The sequence below is a fragment of the Mobula hypostoma genome, chromosome 28 (genome assembly GCF_963921235.1).
Source record: "Mobula hypostoma chromosome 28, sMobHyp1.1, whole genome shotgun sequence".
Classification (NCBI taxonomy): Eukaryota; Metazoa; Chordata; class Chondrichthyes; order Myliobatiformes; family Myliobatidae; genus Mobula; species Mobula hypostoma.
Genome location: NC_086124.1, coordinates 3341468 through 3362098, shown reverse-complemented (window position 1 = coordinate 3362098; position 20631 = coordinate 3341468). Strand labels below are relative to the sequence as shown.

At 43.8% G+C, this 20631-nt stretch overlaps 1 protein-coding gene across 11 annotated transcripts in view; it reads right to left on the bottom strand.

The window, feature by feature from the left end:
- Window positions 1-20631, bottom strand: part of ahdc1 (AT hook, DNA binding motif, containing 1) — a 295652-nt gene that overhangs the window by 53819 nt on the left and 221202 nt on the right. For 2 of the 11 annotated variants that reach the window (XM_063034900.1, XM_063034904.1), the window contains exon 2: window positions 2776-2876. The exons of 5 other annotated variants lie outside the window; for them this stretch is intronic. The gene's annotated coding sequence lies outside the window, so the exon portion shown is untranslated. Of the gene's footprint in view, window positions 1-650; window positions 1384-2775; window positions 3003-11645; window positions 12076-20631 lie in introns of those variants that run through there. 4 more of the 11 variants (XM_063034901.1, XM_063034905.1, XM_063034902.1 and 1 more) reach the window with 4 other exon arrangements.

Here is a 20631-nt window from a genome sequence, read left to right as displayed (position 1 = left end):
TTTCAAAGTTCAAATAATCTTTCAATTATCTTCCCTATTTAGGCTTAAAAGAATTAATTCCGCATGGAAAACATTTAGCTGCCGCTCTCTTACATCAAATGCCTTTTTTTTTTACTTTTCTTATGAATTCCATAAGCGGCTTAAAACGTGTAATTATATCGATGGCACTAATCTATTGTGGTAACTGATCGCATATCCCTCAAGGATCAAAGCTGAATCTTTGGAGCACCCAAAGGCCAAGTTTCCTAAACAGTGACCCGTCCTTGTCTCCGGGTACGATCATCAGCAATAATTTTTTTAACTGACTGCAGCAACGAACCGCAGCTCCGGAGCTGCCAGTCGCCTAATTATTGCTCACACGACGGAGAGACTGGCGCGCATACAAAGATCTGTCATCCAAAGGGTTAACGAAGTGACTCCGAAACAGATCAAGTCTACATTTTCAAGTCTCTCGTGGAGATGAAGAATCCAACTTCCATGCAAAAAAAAAATCAACCCTCTCCTCAGACAAAGGTTTTTTTTCTGACGTACAGCAAAGCCAGTTCTTTAAAAAATATATATTCCAGGATAAATATACTATACACACCAGCGTTTAATGCAACCGTGCTCGGATAACCATTGAATGAAACAAATTTCAAGGTGTTACTCACCTTTTTTCTCAAATTATTACACGGAAAAGCTGCAGGGTAAAATTCTAGCAGGACACGGTGGCAGGTTTCAGTCGGGAGAAGGAATTGCTGAGCCCACAGCTGCAACTATTTTGCTTTCCCTCCTGATCTAACCATTTATCGAAGGGTTTATGTAATTTCGCGCTGCCCTCTTGTATGCTGTGGGTGCCTCTTATGTAAGTCTTGTCACTACACATTGCAGACATTTTCACAGAATGCAGGGCCGGCTTCATTTGCAATTACCTTCTCCCAATCTGTCTGCTTTGCGAGTACGAAAAAAAACCCTGCCTTGCAACATTCCGAGACACGGAGCCACGATCGTCTCTGTACAGTGATCGGTGCAGTCGCGCTAGAGGCAGATCACAAACTCTCTGCATCTTCCACAGCAGCTGATGGACACTTCCGCGATTATCATTTCTTTACAAATGACACGCCGGTGAGCAGAGAAGCCTAGTAGTTTTTTTTTGCAGGGAGCAATTTTTTACTGAGCTTGGAGATTAATTGGCAACTGCGTTTGTGAAAATATCCAATGCACACATCCTTCAGGAGAAAGGGAACGAGGCAGAGATGTCCTCAAAAACAAAGGGAAATTGAGAAAAAATACACACATAGACTAACAGAGGGAGAGAGAGAGAGACAGACACACACACACACACACACACACACACACAGACTGACAACAGAGACACACACACAGACTGACAACAGAGACACACACACACACACACATACACACAGACTGACAACAGAGACACACACACACACACACACACACAGACTGACAACAGAGAGAGAGCGAGACACACAAAACTGACAGAGACACACACACAGAAACTGACAACAGAGACACACACACAGACTGACAGAGACAAACTAACACACACACAGACTGACAGAGACACACAAACTAACAACAGACACACACAAACTGACACACACATAGACTGACAACAGACACACACACAGACTGACAACAGAGAGACACAGACTGAAACAGAGAACAGACAACAGACACACACACACAGACTGCAAGAGAGACACACACAAAACTGTCAACAGAGAGAGTCAGACTGACAACAGAGAGGCACACACACACAGACTGACAAGTGAGATAGATACACACACACTCACATGGACTGACAGAGGAACAGACAGACTGATAACAGAGACACGCATACACATACACACATGCAGAGTGACAACAGAGATACACACGCTGAGACTGCAAACACACACACAAACACTACAGACACCCTTACACATATAGAGACACCCAAACAACTCACATATACAAGGCACACACACACTGACTACACACGCGCACAAAGAGACTGACAACACACACATACACACAAACAGCACACACATACAGACTGACAAGATGCACACATAGATTGACAACACATACACACACACAAAGACACCCATAGAGACATACAGACAGCACACATACAGATCGACAGCACTCACGCAGACAATGCACAGACACAAACAGCACACAGACAGACTAACAAAACATACAGACAACACACACACACACACACACACACACATACACACACACACAGACAGCATACACACATACAGACACCACACACAGACACACAAACAACACAGACACGTACAGACTGACAACACACATACAGACAGCACTCACACAACACATAGGGACACAAACTGCACACACATACAGACTGACAACACATTGACACACAGACAGCGCACACACGCACACGAACAGCACACATACACATACAGACACACAGACGGACAGCACACATATCGAGACACAGTCAGACAGCACGCACACACACAAACACAGAGAAACAAACAAGCGAGCATGGCTTAAAAACTTGTGAAGAAAAGCATTAATTTAAAACCGTTCAGTGTGACAGCCAGCACTGACTCACTCAACAAATGCAGAAAATCCATCGCTCATCCCAATGTCTCAGTGCCCAAATCTTTCTCTCCACTTCTGGCCCCTCACATTCTACCAGCAATCTTTAAACGACAGAATCCCTTGAGAAACACACTTCATAACAATGCAGCGATAATTAACTGGGTCAATTAACAAATATATTGTCTAAAAAAATCAAGATTACATTACCTTCAGCTTTAGTATAATTTGTTTTCTAAAACTGCCTCAAAAAGATGATCATGAAGCAGGAAGCCATCTGGCCCCAAAATGATGTGTTATGAAGGAGAATTCTGCAAAGGAAAAAAAAGTATATCTAATACCTACACATACTGACAGTTGTTTGTGACTGTAGGTCATTGTAAAAGAAATCTTTTCTGTAAAACAGAATTAAATGACATATTCAGTCCCCTGCATAAACCACCGGCCCTTTACAAATATAAATTCTGTGCGCCGTGTAAACAAATAAATTGCTCTGCAGTCTCTGACTTTTCAGCTGAAGTGTAACATTTAATGGTTGCTTCAGTTTGTACAAGTCAGGGAGATGGGAGAAAGGGGGAGGGAGGAAAAAGAGAGACAGAGACACAGAAAGAGAATCTCTCTCTCGCTCTCTCTTACACACTCACACATGCATTCACCCCTAAGTACATATACATTTCAGTTCCAGTTGTGGGATCTGTGGCAAGCACCAGAAAGACCGTACAATTAAGTTTGCACCATCATTCTCTCCTCTCTTCCTCCCTCCCACCCACTCCTGAATTTCTGAGAGGTACAACGTGCTTTTAATTTAAGACTCCGAACACTGCCAGCATCACAATGTTCCTGTGACTGTCCTCAGACACAGACATTAAAATGCACAACGGTGAAAGCAGACCACACAAATGCACTGCATGGCCAGCCAGTGCATACCACACTCCCCCAGCTAACCGTTCCTCCGACTTAAACACGAAAAGCTGGGAGGAGGGTGGTGAGCAGATGCTGACAGGGGTTTTTTTGGATTGAATGCCTTCTAAATAAGAAATAGTTGACAATTTGGAATAAAACATTTATTAATAACCAAGAACAGAGTTATGTGGAAACTAAACACTGGTTTAGTTGATGCTTGCAGGGACAAGCTATCACTCTGCATATCCAGAAACACAAATATCATTGCCCTTCTTTGGAATTACACAATTCATTCGTGTAGTTAATTCCTGGAAGAACATCCAAATTTAAAACAGGTAGAGCAAGAATGGATGTAGGTGTGGTAAACCATGTATATATGTTGTAACTCGGTTACCTGTCTGGACACACCCCTCTGCTGACTGCCCCTGTGGCTCCTCCCACAGAGTCCTGTACAAAGGTGTTCACCTTGCCCCTCCTCCTCAGTCCGGGGGCAGACACTCACTGTGGAAGTCGTATTGTACAGCAAATAAAAGCCTTTCAGTATTTTAAGAAACCTCAGTCTTTTGGAGTAATTGAAGGTGCTTCAGTAGGTAAGACAGTTGCATTTAATTATTTGTTTATCAATGACTCATTTAACACACTGTAGGTTCTTAAAGGAAACTTCTGCCAATGAAGAGTTGCAAAATTGCAATCCAAACATCATGTCTTTCAAACATTGGCAAAACCTCAGGATGACAAATACACCAATCCTTTTCACTGGCATACTCAAGAGATCCAAACTGGTTTCTACGTTCAAAGTTCATAGATGTCACCATATACAACCCTGAGACTCATTTTCTTGTAGGCATACTCAACACATCCATAATAAAATAATAACCATAGCAGAATCAATGGAAGTCTGCACTGACTTGGGTGATCAACCGGTGTGCAAAAGACAACAAACTGTGCAAATACAAAAAAAAAGAAACAATATTAACAAATAAATAAGCAACAAATATCGAGAGTCTTTGGAAGTGAGTCCATCGGTCATGGGTTCATTTCAATGATAGGGAAGTAAAGTTGAGTGAAGTTACCCCCTTTGGTTCAAGGGCCTGATGGTTGAGGGGTAATAACTGTTCCTAAACCTGGAGGTGTGAGTCCTGGGGGCTCTTATACCTTCTTCTTAATGGCATCAGTGAGAAGAGAGCATGTTCTGGGTGGTGGGAGTCCCTGCTGATGGATGCCACTTTCCTGCGACATTTTGTGCTTCATAAAACTTCTACATTCTATTATTTTTTTTTAACTTAAACCAGGTAGCCTGTCTACACACACAAAATGCAGGTGGAACTCAGCACGTCAGGCAGCATCTATGGAAAAGAATAAACGGTCGGCGTTTCGGGTCGGGACACCTGTCTGCAGTGCAGTGGAAGCGAGGCTGTGGGCAATGCAGTCAGAGCGGTTATCTTCAGGTGGGAATATAAAACTCAGGGCTTGTCTGCTCCCTGAAAGGCTGACCTAGACATTTAACAAGTGCAGAGTGAGTTCTCCCCAACTTCATGACCAATTCTTGTCTCAATAAGTGGATCATCACCAAACTGTTGATTTAGGAACTGACTACGTGTATTTTAACGACCACTTTTTTTCTGCAAGCAGCAGTTGACTTTGCACCAAAAACAAGCTTCAGCCTCACCCAACATCAGTCTTGACATCGGCTGCTGGCTGTGTGGTGCTTACACGTTCTCTTTGTCACCTCATGGGTTCACTGCCGTTTCCTCCCACGTTCCAAAGACGTGAGGGTTGGTGGCTGATCGCCCCAGTGTAGAGCTGAGGGATAAATCTGATGTAAGATGATCGGAGTTCATTCAATTAATAGGACATTGCAGTACAGTACAGGCACTTCAGTCCACAGTGTTGTGCTGACCTTCTGATCTACTCTAAGATCATTCTAACCCTTCCCTCTCACATAGCCCTGCACTTTTCTTTCATCCATGGTCCTAATGGGACATGGGACATATGGGAGTGGGGATGACTGGAAGAATTGGACCAGCCCATGATTGAATGGCAGAGCAGACTCGACAGGCCGAATGGCCTACTTCTGCTCCTATATCTTATGGTCTAAGCTATGAGTCTCTTAAATGTCCACAATGTAGGGGTTCCCAACCTGGGGTCCATGGACCCCTTGGTCAATGGTAGGGGTTCATAGCGTGAAAAAAGTTGGGTAACCCTGCCTTAATATATCTGCCTCTACCACCACCCATGGTAGTGCGTTTTACACACTCATCGCTCTCTGTGTAAAAGACCTACTTCTGACATCCTTCCCTATACCTTCCACCAGTTATCTTAAGCTGTACTCGCTTGTATTAGTCATTGCGACCCTGGGGAAAAGGTGCCAGCTTTCCAATCTTTCTAAATATACACCTCTATCAAGTTGCCTCTCCTCCTTCTACACTAACCCTATCTTCTCCAAGCCAGGCAGCATCCTTGTAAATCTCCCCTGCATCCCTCTGAAGTTTCCACATCCTTCCTACAATGAGGCAACCAGAATAAATATGCCAAGTGTGGTCTAACCAGAGTTTTATAGAAATGCAACATCACCCTGCGGCTCTTGAACTCAATCCCCTGACCAATGAAGGCCAGCACACTATACGCCTCCTTAACCACCTTATCAACTTGCATGGACCCTACAATCCCTTTGTTCGTCCACGCTGCTAGGAATCCTGTGAATTGCCGCAGAGAGGAGGTGAGTGGTAGAATCCGAGGGAAGTTGATGGGAATGTAGTGAGAATAAGAAGGGTATTAGATCATCAAGATTCAAGTTTAGATAATAAGACCATAAGATACAGGAACAGAATTAGACTATTTGGCCCATCTGCCCTGCCATTTCATCATGGCTGATCCATTTCCCTCTCAGCCCAATCTCCTGCCTTTTCCCTGCATCTCTTCACGCTCTGACTAATCAAGAATCTATCAATGTCTGCCTTAAATATACCCAATGACATGGCCTTCACGGCCACATGTGGCAACAAATTCCATAGATTCACCAGTCTCTGGCTGAAGAAATTCTTCATCTCCATTCCAGAAGGACACCCCTCTATTCTGAGGCTGCACCCTCTGGTCTTAAGGCTCCCCCACCATAGAAACATTCTCTCCACATCCACTCTTTCGAGGCCTTACAACATTCGAGATGTTTCAATGAGATCTCCCTCAATCTTCTGAATTCCAGTGAGTAGGGGGCCAGGGCCACCTAACACTCTTCACTAGACAAGCCTCTCAATCCCAGAATCATTCTCATGAACCTCCTTTGAACTCTCTCCAACGTCAGCACATCCTTTCTTAGAAAAGGGACCCAAAACTGCTCACTATACTCCAAGTGAGGCCTTTCTTGGTTGATTAATGTAATTTCCAGTACACAAGTGTAAAGGAGAATGAAATAATTGTTACTCCAGATCTGAAGCAGCACAAAAACCTCGTAAGATTGAGAACACCATAATAACAAAACATAATATATGTAGTAAATGCATACAATAGCTTATATGCATAGATTGTATGCCCATATAGTGACATTAGGTACAGCAGTGTCTGTACATAAGGTGACTGACAGGAAATGATAAAGTAGTAACCATAAAGACCATATCGAAAATGAATCTCAGAGTAGTGTATGGTGACACATATGCACTTTGATAATATATTTACCTTTAACTTTGAACAAGTGGTGGTTGTGGGTGTGGAGGGGGTGTCTTAGTGGGTGGAGGTGTTGATCAGCCTTACTGCTCAGGAAAAATACCTGGTTTTCAGTCTGCTGGTCCTCGAGTGGATGCTATGTAGCCTCCTCCCTAATGGGAGTGGGACAAATAGTCCGTGAGAATGGTGGGTGGGATCCTTCATAACCATCTCCCTGCTGTTTATTTTATGAGTGTAAATTATTCTGAGATTGACTGGAGATTTGGATTCATACTACATAAAGAGAAATCTTCCATTTTGAAGTTGCAACTTATCTCCACCGTGGCGTATACGTGTCGTATAGAAGGCCAATGGCTTGATATCACCTTGAGTAGTATCACAATGTTTTTATACATGATTGAGGACATGACACAAGGCAGAAAAATTACCATCTGTACAGATTTAGAACACAAAAGATTTTGCAGATGCCAGAAATCCAGGGCAACACACACAAAATGCTGGAGGAGCTCATTAGGTCAGGTAGCATCTATGGAAATGAATAAAATAGTCGACATTTTGGGCAGATGACATTTATCAGGACTGGAAAGGAAAGGGGAAGACCTTTTCCACCTATCACCTCTCAGCTTCTTACTTCAAGCAACACACATAAAAGTTGCTGGTGAACGCAGCAGGCCAGGCAGCATCTCTAGGAAGAGGTGCAGTCGACGTTTCAGGCCGAGACCCTTCGTCAGGACTTCTTACTTCATCCCTCTTTCTGCAACCAACTGGCTTCACCTATCACTTGCTTGCTTATACTTCTTTTACAACCTCCCCAAACCTTCTTATTTTCACTTCACACCCCCTCCCACTTCCTGTCTGGTTCCAATGATGGGTCTCGATCTGAAATGTTGATTTTTATTCACCTCCATAGATACTGCCTGACCTGCTGCATTCCTCCAGCATTTTGTAGGCGTTGTTCTGTAAAAATTTAGCTTACATTACCCTCCTAATACTTTTTTGTTTTAAACACAAAATACCGTGAATTTATCACAGACTGAGATCTGAAAGGCAAGCTTCTGAGATCACAGCAAAAGATAGAGGAATAAGAAACAACAGAAATACATGGACAACGTAAAGGTAATTGGGAAGGATTCATTCACAACCTCTGAGGAACAGTAACATTCTGAGTTCTGCATGATCTTGCCTGAAAGACTATTAATTGCTTTCTGCAACATTTTCACAAGGCTATATAAGTTTTAACAGTTGATGCAATAACAGACCAACAGGAAAGGAAAAGGTCAGGTTGACCACTCTGTTTGACCTACTGAATGGTCCCAGAATTTTTTATGCTTATCGTAGATTCCCAGAATTTGCAGGGTTTTTTTTGATTTTCACTTATCACGCTTTTGAACTAAGAAAGTTAAATTCAAATGTTAACGATTTATAGGGCTGTGTGTACACTGGACTGAATGGCGGTGTGGAGAAACGTCTCTACTAAAGAAGGTGTAAGGCGCCCCTTCCCTCCGCTAGCCTGCAGGTCACCCTCGGGCAAGGTGTAGCACCTGCTTAGCCCCCCTGATCAGGGTCATGTGAAGACATGGGAGCAGGTGATGGATGGTCGTATGAACAGCTGGTGCATATCACAAGTCCCGGTTATGCAACCACTGACAGCAGGCAGGCAATCTCTGAAGAGTATTGATAATGGCTGGGGTCACCCGTCTTGTAAAGACACTGCCCAGAAGAAGGCAATGACAAACTACTTCCATAGAAAAATTTGCCAAGAACAATCATGGTCATGGAAAGACCATGATGGGCCATGTCATACGACACGGCACATAATGAAGGTACAGTCAGAAATGTCAGAAATTCTATTTTGACTACACTGCAATCTGGTGCTGGAAACGTTGACTGCAGATCCAACATTGAACAGAGTAGGGAACTGTGCAGGCTCTTTGGCCCACAACTCCACAGCAGACTCCGGAATTTGTTGCTACAGGCTGCTATGGAGGCCAAATTATCGGGTATATTTCAATAATTACATTTAATATTTGAGAAATGTTTACAATATACATCCTGCAATTCTTGTTCTTCACAGACATCCACAAAAACAGAAGTCAAGTCAAAGTACATTTATTATCAAAGGATGTATAAATTATACAACCTTGAAATTTGTTTGCTTACAGGCAGTCACAAAGCAATGAACTCGACAACCCCCAGTGCCCACAGAGAAAGAGGGAAAAAAACAAATCATGCAAACAATAGAAGCAAGCAACAACACACAATTCCGAACCAAACTGAGTTCTTAGATGCAAATCCCCAGAGCAGCCCAGAGGAGGCCCATAGCCTCAGTATTCAGTTCATCATATTAGTGAGGCAAATTGCTGCAAAGTTTGCAGACATGAAGCACAGCAGCCAGGGGCAGCCTTAGCGTCATGGAGAGAGGAGCCCCCAGACTATCTGGGCTAGCGTTTAAGTTGTGTCCCAAAGAAAGAGTGACAATAAAAACATTAGAGCCCCAAAGACCCCCTAATCCCCCCTCCCACGTACAAGCAACAGCAAAGCATCAACCCATCCCTACCCCACTTACTTCAGCAAAAAAATCAGCACCCTCCACCCCCAAACAATAGCAATAGCCACCAAGAAGGACGATGATCTGCAACAAAAAATAATTGTTCACACTGACAATTCAGCATACCACAGGCTCTCTCTCCCCAGTAAAGGGACAAAGAGCTGTCACCCTTTCACAGTGAGAGGGGAGACATACCAAAACAACTCAATGATTTGCAAAGATAAAGGCAGCGGTTGATAGATTATTGATCAGTCAGGGCATGAAGGGATATGATTGGGGCTGAGAGGGAAAATAGATCAGCCACGATGAAATGGTGGAGAAGACTTGATGGGCCAAATGGCCTAATTCTGCTCCTATATCTTATGGTCTTATACAATATGGTGCCAACCTATATAAATCTACCTTATGATCCATCAATCCTTCCCTCCCATGCAGACCATAACCCCCCATTTCTCTTTCTGCAGTGATATGGGGGTGTTGCCAAGAAGCTCACCTCACGATTCACACAAACACTGCCCTTTACACGACAGTCAGATCCTCAACTTAATCTTCAACTCCAGCTTCAATGCACTCAAAGACACCACCCACCCTAGACATTCTCTCTTCACCAAAGCTTGAAAGAACATACCATCCAGAAGCTCAAAAACAGCTTCTATCCCACTGTTTTAAAACTATTAAATGGTTCCCTAGTACAATAAGATTGATCCTTAACCTCATAATCTACCTAATTAAGACCTTGCACCTTATTATCTACCTGCACTGCTCTTTGTACCTCCAAGAGGACCATAACCTTGCTGTAGGGTTTGGAGGCTTGTATGCCTCAATGACCCAGAGAGCTATGTTGTCTGGAGTCAGGGCTTTATGCTTTGGCTCTTGGTAGGGTCACCCATGCCAAACAGGTCAAAGGGTAGAGGCCAGACTAAGAGTGGTCCACTGGTCCTCCAGGTTCAGAGGTTCAGCTCTGGGCTAACAACCCTGACTGGCAAAACAAAAAGTATGGAAACAACAATGAAGAATCCTTCTATCTCTGTGTGCGACACTATGAAGGCCATGAATAGACAGAAAAGGAGGACCTTTATTGCTGCCCTAACTGCCAGCAGTGTGACAGGCAGTAAGTCAGTACTGCACTCTGGAACATGTAGAACATCTAAGAACAGGCCATTCAGCCCACAATGTTGTACCAAACCAGCTAAAAAGAAAATCAAAAACACCCAAACACTAATCCCTCTTACCTACATAATATCTATATTCTTCCATCTTCCTTATATCCATGTGCCTATCCAAATGTCTCTTAAAATAAGCTGTGTTTGCCTCTACCACCATACCAGGTAGTGCATGCACTACTTTCAGAGTTAAAAAACTTTCCCTTCACACACCCCCTTGAAACCTACCCCTCTCGCCTTCAATGCATGACCTCAGGTACTGGACATTTCTACCCTGGGATAAAGATACTCCCTGTCTACTCTATCTATGCCTCTCATAATCTTGTAAACCTTTATAAGGTCTCCCCTCAGCCTCCGACGCTCCAGAGAAAAGAACCCAAGTTTACCCATGCCCTCTAAACCAGGCAGTATCTTGATAAACCTCTTAAACCTCCTTTACACCCACTCCAATGCCTCAACATCCTTCCTGAACTGTACGCAAAACTCCAAATGTGGTCTAACCAGAGTTTATAAAGCTGCAATATAACCTCCTGACTTGCAAACTCAATGCCTAGACTAATAAAAGTCAGCATTCCTTAAGCCTTCTTAACTACCTTATCAACCTGTATAGCCACTTGCAAGGAACTATGAACGCGGATCCCAAGTTCGAGATGTGGGAGGAAACTGAAGAGTGTGGGGGAGATCTATGTGGTCACCAAGAGAAGGTGAAAGCCCACACAGCCAAGCACAACAGGTCATATTTGAACCAGGATTGTTTGAGGAGGCAGCATTAATGCTACAGTTCCATGTGGCCTGGAATTACTTACCTGAAAAGACCAAAGTAGATGCCTTCAACTGCTGTCTGAAAATTCCAACGTAGATCTCATTTTAGCTTCTTTCTCGCCATCAACAGCCTCGTCCCGACCAGAAGACGGAAACAACGTCCTCTCCAGCTTCATTAACTAAATTCTTGATGACTAAACTGTCAGGCAGGGTTCGAAGGTTCATTTCATGCCTGAAGCTTCTAAGCCTTTACCTGAACACAGGAGGCGGTTTCTTCTGGGATTACGCAATACAACGCTATGTAACCCACGTCCAAACAACTGACAAAAATTAACAATCCCAAGATAGTGAACACTTTATTAATTTTGTTAAATGCCACAGCGCAACTTCAGAAACCTTTGTTGTTTCCTTCGTAGAGTCATAGAGCATGACAGTACAGAAATAGGCCCTTCAGCCTACCTAGTTCATGCTGAACTATTATTTTGCCGACTGCCACCGACCTGGACCATACCTTCATATCTGTCCTATCCATATGCTTATCCAAACTTTTCTTAAATGTTGCACTCAACCTCACAACCACCACTTCTGATAGCAGCTAGTTCCACACTCAGCACCCACTGAGTGAAGATGGTCGTTCCCCTTACATATTTCATCTCTCACCCTTAACCTACTTCTGGTCTCACCCAGCCTCAGAGGAAAAAGCCTGCTTGCACTTGCACTATCTATAACCCGCATAATATTGAACACCCGTACTCACAAAGTTCAAAGTAAATTTATTATCAAAGTACATACATGTCACTATATACAACCTTGAGATTCATTTTCTTGTGGGTAATTCACAATATATACAAAGAAACACAAAAGAGTCAATGAAGAACTTCACACGAGACAGACAAAACAAACAACCAGTGTGCAACAGACAAGTTGCGCAAATACAAAAAGAATGAAATACTAAATAAACAAACAATAAATATCGAGAACATGCAACGAAGAGTCCCTGAAAGTGAGTATATTGGTTATGGGAGCATTTCAGTGATGGAGCAAGTGAAGTTGAGTGAAGTTCTCCCCTTTGCTGCAACAGCCTGATGCTTGAGGGGTAGTAACTGTTCCTGAACCTGGTGGTGTGAGTCCTGAAGCTCCTGTACCTTCTTTGTGATGGCAGTAGTGAGAAAAGACCATATCCTGGGTAGTGGAGGTCCCTAATGATGGACACTGCTTTTCTGTGACAATGCTCCTTGTGGATATGCCCAATGGTGAGGTGGCCTTTACTTGTGATGGACTGGGCTGTATCCACTACTTTTTGTAAGCTTTGCATTTCAAGGACACTGGTGTTTCCATACCAGGCTATGATGCAACCAGTCAATATACTCTCCACGACACATCTAAAGAAGTTTGTCAAAGTTTTTGATGATACACTAAATCTTCACAAACTTCTAAGAAAGTAGATGCCCTCATTCTCCTGCATTCCAGGGAATGAAGTCCATGGAAGAATGAATTTTATAAGTCTTTATTCTTTGGAACATAGAAGATTGAGGGGAGATTTAATAGAAGTATACAAAATAATGAGGGGTACAGATAGGGTAAATTCAAGTAGGTTTTTCCACTGAGGTTGGGTGAGACTACAACTAGAGGTCATGGGTTAAGGTGAAAGGTGAAAAACTTAAGGGGAACTTGACATGAAACTTCCTCACTCAGAGGGTTATGAGAGTGTGGAATGAGCTACCAGCACAAGTGGTGGATGTAATTTCTATTTCAATGTTTAAGAGAAGTTTGGATAGGTACATGGATGGTAGGGGTATGGAGGGTCATGGTTCAAGTGCAGGGCGATGGGAATAGGCAGTTTAAATGGTATGGCATGGACTAGAAGGGCCAAAAGGCTTGTTCCTTTGCTGTAATTTTCTATGACTGTATGACTTGTGAGCTGACCCCAGCGCCCCCGTTAGGTTGCATTGGCTGTTAATGCAAACGATGCATTTCACTGTATGATTCCATGTACACCAGCTAAATAAATCTGAATCTTGAAGGCGTTCGAGATGCCTCTAGATAGGCACATGAATGCACAGGGAAGGGAGGACATGGATCATGTGTAGGCAGAAGGTATTTAGTTTAATTTGGCTTCACGTTCAGCACAGACATTGTGGGGCGAAGGGCCTGATCCTGCACTGTACTGTTCTGTATTTATGCTTATCTCATTTGCATGCTTCAAGACAGTTCCATTTTGTGCCTTGTCTGTTTAAGTATCTGTCCAAATGCCTCTTAAAGGCAGGGATTGTATTTGACTCTGCCACCTCCTCTGGCAGCAAGCTAATGATATCAAACACCCCATACAGAAAAAAAAATTAACCCTCAGATCTCCAGAACTTACCCCTCAGATCTTCCTGCCAAGTTTCCAGTAATATATTTTTTAAAAAAAATAAGAAAATCACTCTTAGCATGTGTTAAAATAATTACTTTGGCAATAAATACAACTCAGTTAGGAGGACTGTGGTGTTGGTGGGGAGGGTATGTAGGCGGGCTCCACCCATACACAATTAATCCAGCATCTAATTGGCTTCACATAGTGATCTGAAACACAGGTCCCACCAGGACAGCGAATGAACAGTGTAGCCAGGTACGGGGAGAACAGAGGAAACTTGATTGTCTTCGTCCTCCCAGGGCAATCCACTCTCCCCACTTTGGATAAAGCTACCCCCTGTTCCTGGTTCCTGGCAGCTTCAACGAGGTACAAATAGGTCCAGCAAAATCTACACTTAGGTCAGACCAGGTGGGGAGTTGTTTCTGCACCAAGTTCTCACAGATATCTCCCTCCCACCCTCTTTCATGGCTTGGCTTCGTGAGCAAAGATTTAGGAAGGGGGCTGTCCAAGTCTTCTGCAGGCTTGCTGGTGGCTGACGAGGCCAATACGGGACAGGCAGGTTCGGCCACAGCGGCTGCAAGGGAGAGGATGGTCGTAGACGTGGGCGTGTCCTTCGGCCTGTGCAATGCTATTTTAGGTGGAGTGCAGTGTACACGGTACTGGCCCCACCCTTTACACCCAGGGTTCATCTGCCATAGCCTAGCAAACTGGGATGGTGACAGCGAGGTCCTTGGGTCGTAGGAGTTACGTCGGAGTGTCCTTCTCCTAGGTGGATGGCCTGACAAGGCTAACGAGCCCCACCTGCCCGGGTTTGGATTCAGAGTTGTCCTTCTCTTCGGCTGGCTGCCAACCAAGGCTAACGAGCGCAGCCTACTCATCCAGTTATACCGCCGGACACTTGGTCGCGCCATGATGTAGCAAGCTCGGTGGAAACGGGGGGGCACCGACGAGAAGGTGTTGCTACGGATGCAGTAATGTAGGACAGGCCATTTGCAGTGGCCTCCTGCCTAGCAGGCCAGATAGTGACTATGCGGCGATCACTACACCAGGAAAGGAGAGGCGATGTATTGTGCATTCACTTTCCCTGGGTGAGCGGGACGTCAGGCCCAGACCTCACCCACCCTCTAACAGACAAACAACTGCACGCACATGACATTAATCTGTGTAAAATGTACAAAAGATACCCAGTGACTACAATATCAGGTATCTCATGTACTAATACAGAGGCCACTGAGTGCATGTTCATGGTCTTCTGCTGCTGTACCCATCTACTTTAAGGTTCAATGTGCTGTGCAATCAGAGGAGCTCTTTTGCACACCACTGTCATAATGTGTGGTTACTTGAGTTACTGTCACCTTCCTATCTGCTTGAATCAGTCTAGCCATTCTCCTCTGCCCTCACTCATTAATAAGGCGATTTTGCCCTCAGAACTACCGCTTAGCTGATTTTTTTTTGTTTTTCACACCATTCTCTGTAAACTCTAGAGACTGTTGAAAATCCCAGAAGATGAGCAGTTTCTGAGATACTCAAACCACCCTGTCTGGCACCAACAATCATTCTAGGGTTAACGTCACGATTACATTCCTTCCTCATTCTGATGTTTGTTCTGAACAACAACTGAACCTTTTGACCATGTCTGCATGCTTTTATGCATTTATGCATTGAGTTGCTGCCACATGATTGGCTGATGAGATATATGCATTAACAAACAGGTGTACGCGAAGATATATCTTATAAAGTGGCCACTTACAGAGGACAAAATTTCTCCACGTATCCCCTTGAATACACACATGCATACATTTCAGAAAACATACATGTAAGATTATTAAAGTACCAGTATTGATACAAAAGGAGTCACTGAGAAATCTAATAAGGTAGTGTAGTGGTTAGCATGACGCTGTTACAGCTCGGGGCGTTGGAGTTCAGAGTTCAATTCCAGCGTCATCTGTAAGGAGTTTGTACGTTCTTCCTGTATCTGCGCGGGTTTCCTCCGGATGCTCCTGTTTCCTCCCACATTCCTAAGGTATGCCGGTTATTATTTTGTCTTCTAATTAGGCTATGGTTAAACTGGTGGGTTGCTGAGCGGCGTGGCTCGGTGGGCTGGAAGTGCTTGTTCTGCACTGAACCTCTAAATTAAATAAAATAAATTTAACAAACAGGAAATTCAGGGAAAAAAAAGCTTCTTTCGCAAAGAATAGCGAAGCTGGGGAAGTCACCTCCACAGGCAGAGCTTAGGCAAATGAAGGGAAGTTGGACAAGATGGCGATGAGGAGAGGGGAACTGAAGATCATGCTGACAGATTCTGATCAAGTAGTTCAAGGGAAAATACTCCCAGTGGCCACGTTATTAGATTCACCTGCTTGTTAATACAAATATCTGGTCAACCGATCATGTGGCAGCAATGCAATGCAGAAAAGCATGCAGACATGGTCAAGAGGTTCAGTTGTTGTTCAGACCAAACATCAGAATGGGGAGGACATGCGATCTAAGTGACTTTGACCATGGAATAACTTGGTGCTAGACAGGATGATGTAAGTATCTCAGAAACTGCTGATGTCCTGGGATTTTTATGCACACCAGCCTCTACAGTTTACAGAGAATGGTGAGAAAAACAAAAATATGCAGTGAGTGGCAGTTCTATGGGTGAAATCGCCTTGTTAGTGAGGGAGCTCAGAGGAAAATGGCCAGACAGATTCAAGCTGACAGGAAGGCGACAGTAACTCAAATAACCATGCGATTTAACAGTGGCGCGCAGAAGTGTATCTCTGAACACACAACATATCGAAGCTTGAAGTGGATGGGCTACAGCAGCAGAAGACCATGAACATACACTCAGTGGCCACTATACTAGGCACAGGAGGTATCTGACAAAGTGGCCACTGAATGTAGAAGTGAGCATAAACAGGCTGGGAAATGGCCTGTACATTTGTCAAATAGTCCATCAACTGAGCTGAATGGTCTAATTCTGCCTCTATGCCTTATACAATGTTGCCTCTAATCTTTTTTTACAACAGCATAGATCAACCATTTCTCTGGGCAAGAAATGTTTATATGGTTTGAAAATTGCGCAATAATTTAAATTTTTTTTGTGATATGCATAAAACCATATCCTTTTTAAACAAACACGAACAGCAACTCACAACACAAGTAAGCGTTGTCAGGCAGTCAAAACAACTGAAAGGCACAATGGCAAAAGTAAAATATTTTGACTAGACAGCATTGGCGTTCAGCAGGCCGGCAGTTTATTAACAATGAGCTAACGACTTCCATTCTGTGTTAATTGTTACAATTTGTAACTGTATTGTAACTCGGAACACTGACAACGTAAATATACGGAAGCTCTAAAATGTTTCAAAGTAAAGGTTGTGGTTCGCTTATTTAGAAAATTTATGGATTATATTCATTAACACATAATTAATTACAGGGTATTTCACTATAGTATTAACATAGATTTCAAAATTATATTAACATAATTTCAAAATTATACTAACATCATATAAAAGAAAATTCCAGCTGCGCAGCAACAAAAGCTATGTGCACGAGAGCATTTCAGTTACTAAGCGGCTGCACATCCACACAGATTAGAGGGAACTGTGTGTCTCATGTAATACTGTGTGCTTCCCATTAATATATAATCACATTCGCATTATGTGCCGTGGCGTATGACGTAGGCGATCATGGTCCTGGCAAATTCTACAGAAGTAGGTCGCCATTGCCTTCTTCAGGGCAGTGTCTTTACAAGACGGGTGACTCTGGCCACTATCAATACTCTCCAGAGACCGTCTGTCTAGTGGTATTGGTTGCATAACCATGTTTTGTGATATGCACCAGCCGCTCATATGACCTTCTACCACCTGCTCCCATGGTTTCACATGACCCTGATTGGGGGGTGGGGGGATGGAGGGAGGGCGAGTGGAGGGAAGGAGCACCTTGCACCTCCTTTGGTAGAGACTTATCTCCACCCCACCACCTGATATATATATCACAGAGGCCTCTAATTTATGGGTTAAGAATGTGCTTAAAAGACCTGAATATTCTAAGTATTTCAAGATGTTGCCAGAGTGCAGAGACTTGTTGCAAGCTGCCCTCAGCGATCTACAGGTTACTTCTATAAAATCCTTCTACTCTTTTAAACGTCAATGCCGTGACTCCAAGAATTACAAACAATGTTCTTTTAAATTTACTTATAAGGTCTGGCATCTTCCGATCTCGTGGATATAGTGTTATATAAACCAGAGTCCCAGACTCTCATGGACTACTGAACGGTTCTCTCGGATAGTAAGATAGACTCTTGACCTCATAGTCTGCCTCATTATGGCCCTTGCACCTTAAGGTCTGTCTGCACGGCACTTCCTCTGCACCTGCAAGAGTTTATTCTGCACTCTGTTACTGTTTTACCTCGCACTACCTCAATGCACTGCTGGAAGGAAATGATCTATATGAATGGCATGCGAGACAAACTCCCACTGTTACTTGGTATAGGTGACAATAATAAACCAATTTTTCATTTTTTAAAAATTCCGCAGAGAGTTGATACTGATAGGTCGCTGTCATTGAATGCGTACCAATGCATACATGTAGCTTGTTCATTGGTGAGAGAGAGTTTGTTGCCGATTCTTGAGTGGGGGATCTTGAAATAAAAGTGACACTGCAGACTGTAACATTAAAACTGCGTGCAGTTGGCCTCCCCTCTCACTGTGGCAGGAGTGATACTTCTCTCTCTCTCTCCCTCCCTCCCTTGTTAGTGAGAGAGCGAGAGCCTGTGGCATGTCGAATCGTTGGGATGAACAGTGGTTTTTCACGGACTTTGCATTGCAGGTAGTGGGTAGTGGGGGGGGGGCTGATGCTTTTTGCTGGACTAGGTTGGGGGTGGTGGAGGAGAAGGGTTGATGCTTTGCTGGTGCTTGTGTGTGGGAGGGCGGGGCTTTAGGGTTCTAACATTTTCTCTGTCATTTGTTCTTTGAAGTTTTTCTTCAGTTTCAATGACACCTGTGAAGAGTAAGAATTTCAGATTGTGTATTGTATACATTCTCTGATATTAAATTGAACCACTGAATAACAGAGAATAACGGGGTGGGAGAGCAGGGGCACAGTAGCAGATGCATTAGGAGAATTTAAGAAACTCTTCAGTACATGATGACTGAAAAATGAAGAGCTATGTGGGAGGGAAGCCTCCAAGAGGACCACAATCATATCACAGAGTTTGGAGGCTTGCATGCCTCAAAGACCCAGAGAGCTATATTGGCTGGAGTTAGGCCCTTGTGCTTTGATTCTTGGTAGGGTTAACCAAACAGGTCGAAAGGTAAGATTGGTCCATCGGGCCTCCAGGTTCGGGGGTTCAGCTCAGGGCTAACAACCCTGACTGGTCAAACTAAACTGTTATGGAAACAGCAACAACGAATCCTTCTACACCTGAGTGTGATGGTATTCCTGAGTCTCCACCTGGGACTTGTGTGACTGACAGTAGAAACCAAGAGGTTTCTGACACGATGAAGGATGAAGGAAGCCCTGACGCTGCCCGAGGTGGAGGACCTTCATTACTGCCCTAAATGCCAGTGGCATAATGGGCAGTAAGTAAGTATATGGGAGGGAAGGATTAGAGGAGGGGTTCCCAACCTTTTTTTATGCCTACCAATAACTGAGGGGTCCATGGACTCCAGGTTGGCAACCACTGCCTTCCATCATCAGATTTCTGATCAGACAATGGACCCAAGAACACTACCTCACTATTTTTGCTCTCTTTTTGCAATACTTATTTAATATATAGTATATATTCCTTATTGTAATTTATAGTAATATTTACGCACTGCACTGTATTGCTGCTAGAAAAACAACATATTTCATGATGTATGTCAGCGATAATAAACCTGATTCTGATTCAGTCTCCTCCCCTATCTGATTTCTTCTTCAGCCCTTTACCTTTTCCACCTGTCATCTCCCACCCTATCATTTCATTCTCCCTCCCTCCCCCACCCACCTTGCCCCTCTCACTTGGTCTCACCTTTCACCTGTCAGCTTGTACTCCTTCCCCTCGCCCCCACCACCTTCTTCTGGCTTCTTCCCCCTTCCTTTCCAGTCCTGAGGAAGGATCTTGGCCCGAAACGCTGACTGTTTATTCCTCTGCACAGATGCTGCCTGATCTGCTGAGTTCCTCCGGCATTTTGGCGTGTTGCTCTGGACTTCCAGCATCTGCAGAACCTCTTTTGTCTTTTCTTTGGGTTTGTTGCTTTTCTAATCGAAAGGGCCCTTTCTGTGGAGGAAGGGAACGGGTGTTGCGGTCTTTGTTACAATGGCAACAGCATCTTTCAGCAGATGGGAAGGAGTGCTCGGAATCATGAGCTGATTCGCGCACCATCATCTGAAATTGTTGCAAAGCGTGCAATGCAGCAGTCATTTCCAACAATCCAGGCAACAAAATCCAATAATGACAAAATATTATTAAGGAGGATAGCCAACACTTTAGGTCCTAGTGATCTTAAAAGCCATTTTGTGAATACAGATTTGGATAAGGTAGGTAAGGATAGCACAGCTGGGTCTGTCCGTAAGGCAGCACCTGTCAAACAGCCAATGTTATGATAATAACAGAAAGAATTACAGACGCCCAGAAGCAATGTAGAGACTGTAACCCAATCGAGACGTTCAGAAAATGTCAGAAACTAGGGCAGTGAAGGTCT